This window comes from Neolamprologus brichardi, unplaced genomic scaffold (genome assembly GCF_056152115.1).
Source record: "Neolamprologus brichardi isolate AB-2024 unplaced genomic scaffold, ASM5615211v1 NODE_ptg000031l+_length_7269946_cov_1, whole genome shotgun sequence".
Lineage (NCBI taxonomy): Eukaryota > Metazoa > Chordata > Actinopteri > Cichliformes > Cichlidae > Neolamprologus > Neolamprologus brichardi.
Genome location: NW_028270136.1, coordinates 6,739,812 through 6,749,834, shown reverse-complemented (window position 1 = coordinate 6,749,834; position 10,023 = coordinate 6,739,812). Strand labels below are relative to the sequence as shown.

Here is a 10,023-nt window from a genome sequence, read left to right as displayed (position 1 = left end):
CAAAATGTGAACATTGGCATCCTCGAAAGAGTGACCTTTGACCTTAAGATGCAGATGGACAGCTGAGTCTTGTCCTGTGGAGGTGGCTCTTCTATGTTGTGCCATGCGCTTGTGAAGTGGCTGTTTGGTCTCTCCGATGTAGAGGTCTGGGCATTCCTCGCTGCACTGTACAGCGTACACCACATTGTTAAGTTTGTGTTTAGGAGTTTTGTCTTTCAGGTGAACCAGTTTCTGTCTGAGTGTGTTACTGGGTCTGAAGTACACTAGGATGTCGTATTTGGAGAGAACTCTCCTGAGTTTCTCTGATACACCGGCTACATAGGGGATGACAATGTTGTTGCATCTGTCTTTCTTATCCTCCCTCGCTGGTGTCTGATCTTCTTTTCTGTGCATCTTTGCTGACTTTATAAACGCCCAATTAGGATAGCCACATGTTTTAAGTGCTTCCTTTACATGTGTGTGTTCCTTCTTTTTCCCTTCAGGCTTAGAGGGAACATGTTCTGCCCGGGGGGGTAGGGTCCTAATTACTCCAAGTTTGTGTTCCAGAGGGTGATGGGAGTCAAAGAGGAGGTACTGGTCCGTGTGTGTGGGCTTCCGGTAAACTTCGATGTTGAGGTTGCCGTTCTCTTCAATGTGCACAGCGCAGTCCAGGAAAGGCAAACAGTCGTCCTTTGTGTCTTCTCTGGTGAACTTGATGTTTTTATCCATGGCGTTGATGTGCGCAGTGAAGGATTCCACTTCTTGTGTTTTGATTTTGACTCAGGTGTTGTCTACATATCTGTACCAGTGGCTGGGTACTCTTCCTTTGAAAGAGCCAAGAGCCTTCCTTTCCACTTCCTCCATGCAAATGTTGGCTACAATAGGTGACACAGGGGAGCCCATGGCACAGCCATGTTTTTGTCTGTAGAAACCCTCGTTGTATTTGAAATATGTAGTGGTGAGGCAGAGGTCTAACAGTGTGCAAATCTGATCAGGTGTGAAGTTGGTCCTGTCTTCCAAGGAGCTGTCTTCTTGTAGTCATTTTCTGACAGTCTCCACTGCCTCTGTAGTGGGTATGCAAGTGAAGAGAGAGACTACATCAAAAGACACCATGAGAACCTTCACAGACATAACACAAGGGAAGACTTTTGATTTAATAACTAAGCTTAAAACAAGTGTTACCTTTGAATATTTGTGGGAAAAATCTGATGCTACCCCAAGAATACAAAGCCACACTGGAAATGATGACAGGCTTGCAGCCCTCTGTCTTCCTGGAGTGAGGTGCCTGATCAGTAAGTTGACAGAAGTCGGTGTCTGTAAGAGTGGCCAAACACTTATACTCTGTCCACTTTTGTAGAGTCTAAGAAGCTGGAATGCTGGCACACTGGACGAGCTTGTTCTAAAAAATACAGAAAAAGGAACATTTTATTTGTGTTAAGGCCTAAAAACTACAAATAAGTTATACAATGAACAATATTGAAATACCTTATAGGTGCTGCAGGCCACATAACCAGAATCCAGAGCAATCTCACACTCACATGATGGTGAGGAAAGACATGAGCTCTGCAATGAGGTTTGAATGTCTCAGTTGGGACACTGAAGAACTCAGAAGACAGCAATACCTGCACAGAGAGACAGAGTAGAAAAAGCATAGATTTGTAATCCATAATGTGAATTAAAACTCAAAAAGTGTCAACAAGTATAATCATTTGAGTGTGGAATTACTTATGCAATAAACAGGATTTAAATAAATTAATTGAATTAAAAGCACCGACATTTTTTATCAAAGATAAAGAATCATACCTCTCTCTGCTCTGAGGATCACTGAGCATCTCTGACAGGAAATACAGTTTCCTCAGTATCAGTCATAATTGATGGTCTCAGAGGTGTGTAGTGTGGCAGCATGATGATGGTCTCCAGATCAGGCAGGAGGTCAGGTGATGGGTGTGTCATCTTCTCCATTGAAGACACACTGGTATGGCAGTTCATAAAACAGCAGTCTCCTTGTGGCATGTAGTTATCTGTGCAGTCCAGCACTGATGGATCAGGTTTGGCTCAGCAGTTCATGAAGATGGTGTTAAGATGTTGTTGTTTCAGCTGAGGATGGTGAAGTTTGAAGGTTTTGCCACAAAGGAGACTGTGCTCTGTCTGAAAAAATACATCTACAAAACAAGTGCTTTTAACACCACCCACCCAGCTCAGCCCCCAAGTGTCTATGTAATGCTGGTATGGGGTTACTAAGTCTAATTAGTGCATCAGAAAGCGTGGGCTACACCTAAAGCCCACACTTTCTGATGTCTTTGTTTATTTGCAGCTTTTTCCAGCTGCTCAGAGAATTCTGACTTGGCCTTTATCCACCCAAACCCAAACCCACCCGGATAAAGGCCAAGTCAAACTCACACACCATACCAGCATTACATAGACACTTGGGGGCTGAGCTGGGTGGGTGGTGTTAAACTGTAGTCGGGAACATTCAGAAAACTATCCATTTACTTCTAAATCAGTTTTTATACATATTCTGTAAGCTGTACAAATGTTTTTCTCTACATAATGTATCATTATAGACATCTCTGGTAGCCTAAAGATAGTTTAAAACCTTTACATTTTTTTACCTGTAAAACATGATAAGTAAAAACTCATTCATCACAAAAACTTTTGATTCTACAAAATCTACTATAATCAAGAAAATATAATTGTCTGTATTTATTCATGTGACCCATAATAAATACCTGCATTTATCTGGGATTTACTTATTCACTATTTCATATTTTAAAGCCCTTGGAGGGGAAGGTCTTGTTTGTTGAGCTACATACGTCACAGTAAAAAGATTTAGTCATTTAAAACATGAGAATAAAAAAAATTATGTTGGTTTAATAAATGTTGCAGCACATTTCAGATCACAGGTGCATGATAGCAGATGTTCCCTGCTCTGCATGAAGTTCAGCCAATGATTTGGTGAAATGATTAATAACATTGCAATAAGCAAGGGTCTTCTGACAGACAGAGTAGGGAAGACACTTTTTTCAATGAAAAATCTCTTACATGCTCTACAATCAGTAAACTCTGTAACAAACATGATCTGTAATTGTTTCAAAACTCACCAGACGACTTCATGATTGGCTCAAGGACAGGACACAAAACACAGGGTTGTGGTAACTGTAATATGTTCTCAGGACACCTGAATGGAGGCTTTTCTGTGGCTGAGAAATAAAAATGAGGTCAAGCAGGGTGTTCTTGTCTGTAGTGGCAGAAGTGATCAGCTGTGAATACCCTCTCGACTGAAACTGCTCCAGAATCTGTTTTCTTCCACTCTGTAACTGGTTCTCATTAAAATCTCCACACACAATTATTGGGTGACAGTCCATTATTTCAAGTGAATCTAAAAGACTTACCAGGTTTTGCATGAATGGTGTCAAACTGTAGTCAGGGGGTCTGTACACAACAGCAATGAGCGCAGGGAATGGAGCCTGAACCTTCAACACTAAAAACTCAAGATCAGTGACATTATGCAGATACTGTTTTACCTGAACCTGAAAATGATTCCTCAAATACACAACAACTCCACCACCACTTCTGCTGGCCATGTGAGGAAAGTTTGTGTAGGACACATGTCTGTTGCGTTTGAACATGGTGTAGCCGTCCAAATGAAGACTATCTGCAACAAAGGAGCCTTGGAGGTGAGACTCTGTGAGACACAAAACATCTGCTAAACACATTTCATGATGACTCTTGATGTCACTGATGTGAGATGGCAAACCCTCCGTATTGTGATGGATCAGTGTAAGAGTGTCAGGTCTGCTGGCTGTTTCTCTGACCTGAAGAAGAGGCATCATTTCCTCAACACTTGCTTGTCTCATGGTTTGGAGCGCTGCAGTTACCTCAGGATTGGCGTAAATCTTTTTCTCATCCAAGTCCTGTAAATAGAGTCCACTGAGAGACGTCACCCTGCTGAGAGCAACATAAGCCATACCTGGTTCAAAAATGTTCTTCATTGAAACTACAGCTGTCTGTGTTGTAAGACCCTGAGTTTTGTGAATTGTGCAGGCGAATGCTAGCTTTACAGGAAACTGTCTGCGTACCGCTCCTTTAAACTTCAGACTCTCCTCTGCTCTCTCAATGTAAACCAGATCATCAGATGCTGCATTAGCACTGCGGTTGCTTCTTACAGACTGCCGGTTGTCCATTCTGAGGCCCAGTTTAATTATTTGTCCATCATTTTCAGATCTCACCACCTTTACCAGTATACCAAAAGCACCATTGACTAAACCGTTTAGTGTGTCCAAGTTTCTGGTCAGCATCACTCGAGCTCCTTCAGCAACGTTCAGAGTGTCAGGTAAATTATTTCGCCCACCTGTAAATGGTTTGTTTCTTCGTGCCATTCTGCCTGTACATTTATCCTTCTGGAAATCGTCTGCAGTGATGATTATGATGTTTGAATGAAGCTTCTTCAGGGTATCTGTGTTATGGGATTCCACATTCTTGTTGGTGGCATAAATGTGTAAGACCTCAGTTGGACATTCTTCTGGTGCAGTCACAGCCTGTGACAACAAATCTCTGTCGCACTGAGAAAGCTCATCTGTCTTTTCTTTGACTCTAATCCTGTTCAACATCTCTGCAAAGGCCACATCATCTTTCTGACGCATGATCTCGGTTAGAGTGATCATCTGAAAATGTTCCTGCCATAGGTCAATCTGTTCTGGATCGTAAACACAGAGAGGTTTAGACTGTCGCACTGGTGGCAGCTGGTAAAAATCTCCAACAGCTAAAACTGACATTCCACCAAAAGGTCTCTGAGTGCCTTTGATTTGTTTCAGTCTTGCATCCACATAAGCAAAAAGGGGTTTTGAAACCATTGAAATCTCATCAATAACAATAATTTCAGCATTTATAAGCTCAGATCTGACTTCATCCAGTTGATTACCAAGTCCTTGAATGGGTGGTTTCAGACTCCTCGGTAGTTTCAGTAGAGAATGTAATGTAGAGCCATTGATAGAAAAAGCTGCTGTACCGGTAAATGACGTCAGTAAAACAGTTGGATTTGATATGTCAGCTTCTTCTGCATTAGAAGGCAGTCTGCTCAGGATCTTTGATGCTTCAGAGTGAATACACTTAATCAGATGTGACTTTCCAGTTCCTGCACCACCGTTGATATAGAAGAAAAATGGATCTGGGTTCAAACCACAAACTCGCTGAATACACCAGTCTCTTATAGCATAGAACACGCAGGCCTGCTTCTGGTTCAGATTCTGATACATGACGCGTACCACAGCTGGATCTACTGCAGGTTGTTCTCTGATGGCTCTGATCTCTGTTACAGCATCAGACTGACGACTGTAGTCGGGAACATTCTCCTGTTCGTTCTCATCATCAGAATGTCTCTCAGGAAGATTCTCATCACATTGCAACCTCACAACTTCAGATTCAGGAGCAAGATTACACCATTCATCGATCACAACGTCCCTATTTTGTTCAAACTCTTCCAGTGCACTCTCAATATCCTCAGAGTTCTTCTCATACTTGTCTTTATTTCTCTTTACAATCCTTTTCACAGACTCACTGTGGTCTGAACATGGAAGTCGTACACAACCTGAGTTGTAGAAGGACTGATAGGTTTGGAACCCTTGTGGTTTCAGTTCCTGCTCTGATCTGTGTGGAAGGTAAAGCCTCAACAGTCGACCACAATATTGCTCAGGATCTTTTTCTTGTGAGCAGTGGTAATATCTGATTATAGCTGGTTTATCATTCTTTCGCCTTTGTACAAATCCAAGCTGGTTTAGAAGAGGAAGCACATCTTTTCCTTCATTTGGACCACTCACCAACCTGCACAGGGCAGCAAAATCAGCAAGTGACATTTCCTCATATTCTGGTGTCTCAGGTCTGCATTTGTATTTATCACTCAAACTTGTCATCCAAATATTACAACTGTCATGTGTTGTGCTTTCCAGGTAGCTCATCGGGCGACTCATTTTTACTGGGTTATCATCTGTTGGTACAAATACAACACTGCGGGAACATTTTTTCATTTTTAGGCCACAGACTCGAGTCACACACTCCTGTGCGCTGATTTCTCTCTTTTTTGAGTAAGCCTGCATCACAGCTCTCATTTCATCACATTCATTGACCGTGTTCTTTGCAGAGTTATCAAGGACTGTCTTCAGGTATTCAGAGAGGCCAGATTCTTTCTTCGTTATATATTTACAGAGGTATTCTATACACGAATAGGCATTCAAAATTAATGAGACATCTAAATTAGAGTTCCAGGCTTCAAGCAGGTCTGGGTTGTAATTGTTGATCCAACACTCCTTTGGGTCACGTTTCAGAATCAGCGCTGTTTTCTTGTTTATGTCTTGGAGGCATTGTTCATACTCATTCATTGTCAAGTTGCATCGTGACAGAATCTGCTCTATGGTGAGGGAAGCAGCTTCAGGTTCCTTCAGCAGGTTCAACAAAGGTCTGAGTTTGGCTTTTGCAGCTTCAGTGTCTGAATCCTCATCCTGTCTCACAATCATTGTTCTTGTGGCTGGTGGTTTTGGAAACCCAAATCTACAACCAGAGTTCACACTCTTAAAGCATGTTTTTGTGTGGTTTTTGCTGTGCTTTTGTAGTTCAGTTTCCTTTTTGTGCAGTTCAGGTTGTTTTTCTGGATCAGGGAGTTGAGCTGAGATGTATCTGTCCACAAAGTCACATACAGTTTGGTCATCATCCACATCTACTTCTACCTTTTCTCGAATCCACAGCAACATGTGTATATGTGGACTACCTCTGTGCTGGAACTCAACTCTGTAAAAGTAATCAATGATTTCACCAAGGGGCTGTGCAGGAGAAAAAAGCAAATCTCTGAACAAAGCCTCAACACGCTTATCAAACATTCGCATGGTGGTTACTGGATTTGATCTTAGAATTTCACACTTTTCTGACCAGTCCAGGGCTTCAAAATCAACCTCTTCACCTTGCTGTCTCTTTATTGCTTGAATCACTTCAGGCCATCTCATCTCAGCAGCAGAGAAAGTGACAAAGAACTGAGGTGTTCCTATTTGACGAACCATACTGAATAAATCTTTGGTAGTTTTCTGCCAGTAAGCTGGAGTTCCTCTGAGTGGCTGCATAAATCTGATTGCATCTTTATTTCTTACCAGCTTCTCTACTTCTGTCTTACTTTGTAACATTCCTGATGTGATTTTGCGTCCATCTTTCGTCATAGTTTTACCTTTCCTTAGCTGTATTGTCATGCTGGAATTAGCCAAGTGTATTTCAGTGACAAACTGTGAGAAAAACAGGTAATTTGTGTCTTTAGCAAATCTTGCGTCAATGTTGAAAAGCCTTGACTTGAAGTAAGCACTCGGTGTGAGCTTGAGACGTCTCTTTTCATCCAGTGTATTCTGACCAGTAGGAAACTGCACAGGAAATGCCATGGCTTCCAAATGAGGAGTTCTGAAGAAGCTAACAGGATTGTTTCTTTCTGCAGGAGCCACACAATATGTGTTATCAGTGAAACAGAGAATCTCTTCTGAAATGTCTACAGGCTGCAGACAACTTTCTAGAGCAAAACCTCCATTGTTCAAATCACTTTCTGGTTCATCTGGATTTTGTCCCTCTGGTTGTTCATCACAGGATTGCATATTAATATCTTGTTCACTTTCAGACTCACTTTCGCACAAAAGGGCATCTTTTTCATAGTTGTCAATTTCCATTAAATCTGCTTCATCATAATCATCACTTCCCATGCTGGCTTCATCACTGCTGTCATCATCAGGTAACGTTGGATCACAAAGCAATGCATCATCTCTGATAACAACATCTGTGTACTGTGGGTGAATCTGTTTGAGTTTACGCAGAGCTTCAATGAGTTTAGACCAGGTGACAGTCTGGAACAGCTGATGGCCTTTGTAGCACAGTCGTCTTTTCAATTTCACCCTCATTATCTGTGAATGGCTTCTGAGTCTGGGTAAACATTCAACTGTTTGTTGGACTTCAGATGGTACACACACCACATTACCACGTATGAGTCTCTGTCTGCCCTTTGGAAGAGGAATAATCTTAGCAAAAGGTATGCATTTGGCAATCAGATGTCTCTCCAGAATGTTGAGATCACACAGTTCAGCTGGAATATCCTGCAGTTCTAAACCATTGACAGCAGCAAGCCTGGGCATGCATCCACTTTTGAGTGAACTGTGACACGTGTGACAGATATACTCCTTTTTTCTCTCAACAGGAAAGTTGCACTGATCATGACATGCTTCATCACACACATGAACAAATTTACCAGTTAGACACTGCTGAGCTACAGTTTGGTGTTTTGAGTAATTTTCTCTTTTGCAGATTTTCACCTGATTAGGAAAAGACGCTTTTAGACAAACAGTACAAACATAAGATGGTGCTGACTTAATGTTTGATCTGAAACGAGATATGGCCTCATTCATTAAAGTGTTATCTGGATGACACTGTAAACTCTCAGCTGGTCGATGCTTCTGGCGATATTTTCGTTTTATGTTCATTGCACATCTGACATTATGCATCTGTCTGAAAGAAAAAACGTTCCAATATTTTACTCTCATTTGTTCTCTCATGTTGTCCTTGTGTTGTTGCTGAAATTGTTTCTCTTCTCCATAACGCTTAGTCATGTAAGATCGTTTTTTCTTTTTAAATTCTTCGCTTTCTTTATATAGGTTATATACATATGTCCTCATGTAAGCTTTATGTTTCTCTCTGAATCCAGCACAAGTTCTGTATGTTCTTCTTATACGCTCTTTCTGCTTATCTCTGAATAGGGGATTGTCTTTATATTTCCTTATGACACATTCTCTTTTTCTCTCTCTAATTTTAGCACTTTCTCTATACATCTTTCTCAAATGTTCTCTGTGTTTCTCCTTATAGGTAGCATTTAATTTATACAGTTCATTTTTGTACAGACTCCTTTTCTGTCTGTGATCAGGATCATTAGACTTCCTAGTTGAGTTTTTTTTCTTTGTCTTGAAGCTTTCATCAAACCTGTACATCTGCCTTTCTTTCATCTTCTGATTTTCCTTTCGTTGTGGTACTTTTTGTTGGGTCAATAATCTTCTCCTCATTTTTTGCCTTTCCTGTTTATTACGTTTCAGCAGTTTATCTGAGAGTTCCTCTGTTATCTTAGTTGAACAGGAGGCAGTGCTTGAATCATTCTGAGGAACAGAATCTGGTGTTACCGGAGTTTCTCTCACAGAAGATGCAGAGGTTTCCTTTTCAAAATAATCAGAAGGATGATGTTTTTTTCCGGGAGCAGCTGTCTCATTTGAAGAATCGGCTCTGGATGACATTACTTCACTGGTTAAATCTTTGGTCACAGGTTTCTGTGTCTGCTCAGTGTATATTTCGGACTTTAATTCATGAACATGTTCATTTAAAGCTGGTGCTGGTGCACTTGTAGCTGTTTGTCTGTATTCGGTTGTTTGATTAGCATCTCTTTGGTCAGCAGCGTTTTCACTGTGAAATTCGATGGGCTGTAGCTCATAGGTGCAGGTTGGTGCGATGCTAAACATTCGGTACAAACGTTTGATCCTGTCAATCATGTCATTAAGACGTGTGAATTTCAACATAACTGCAGTTCCACCACTTACACTTAGCGACAATGGCATTCCTGTAGACTTACGTGGGTGAGGGTCAAAATATGCATATTCACCAGAAGTCAGCCTGCAAACTGCGATGACTGTTCCTCCCATGACTAGCAAAGCGTAGCGAACGTCTGAAACCAAACACTGTAGTCCCTGTTCAAGACTCGGAAGATGATCTGTACCATCAAATGTGCCATAACGAGCAAACTGAGACATGTCCACTTGATACTCGTGTCTGCGGCTGGTGACCACTGAGGGAAGCTCATCACAGGCTAGAAACACGCTGTTCACAAACCTCTTTCTGGCATCTGAGTACACTGCATGGCCTTTGTCCAACACACGGTTAAGATCTGCTTTGGTAATGAATTCATCCTCGTGTAAGAATGACAGGAAAACCAAACTATTAGCCATGCATTGCTGATTCCGGTACTTTCCATACTTAGGAGAGGCCTGGCTT

The 10,023-nt window shown here is 41.5% G+C and overlaps 1 long non-coding RNA gene across 1 annotated transcript; it reads right to left on the bottom strand.

Annotated features, from left to right (window-relative positions):
• Nucleotides 1-795: 795 nt before the first annotated feature.
• LOC148094747 (uncharacterized) lies at nt 796-2,110 on the bottom strand. Its single transcript, XR_015718438.1, has 4 exons — nt 1,783-2,110; nt 1,465-1,601; nt 1,162-1,378; nt 796-1,043 (listed from the first exon to the last, which is right to left on the bottom strand). It is a non-coding gene; the product is annotated as an uncharacterized LOC148094747 (long non-coding RNA).
• Between the last annotated feature and the right edge of the window lie 7,913 nt (nt 2,111-10,023).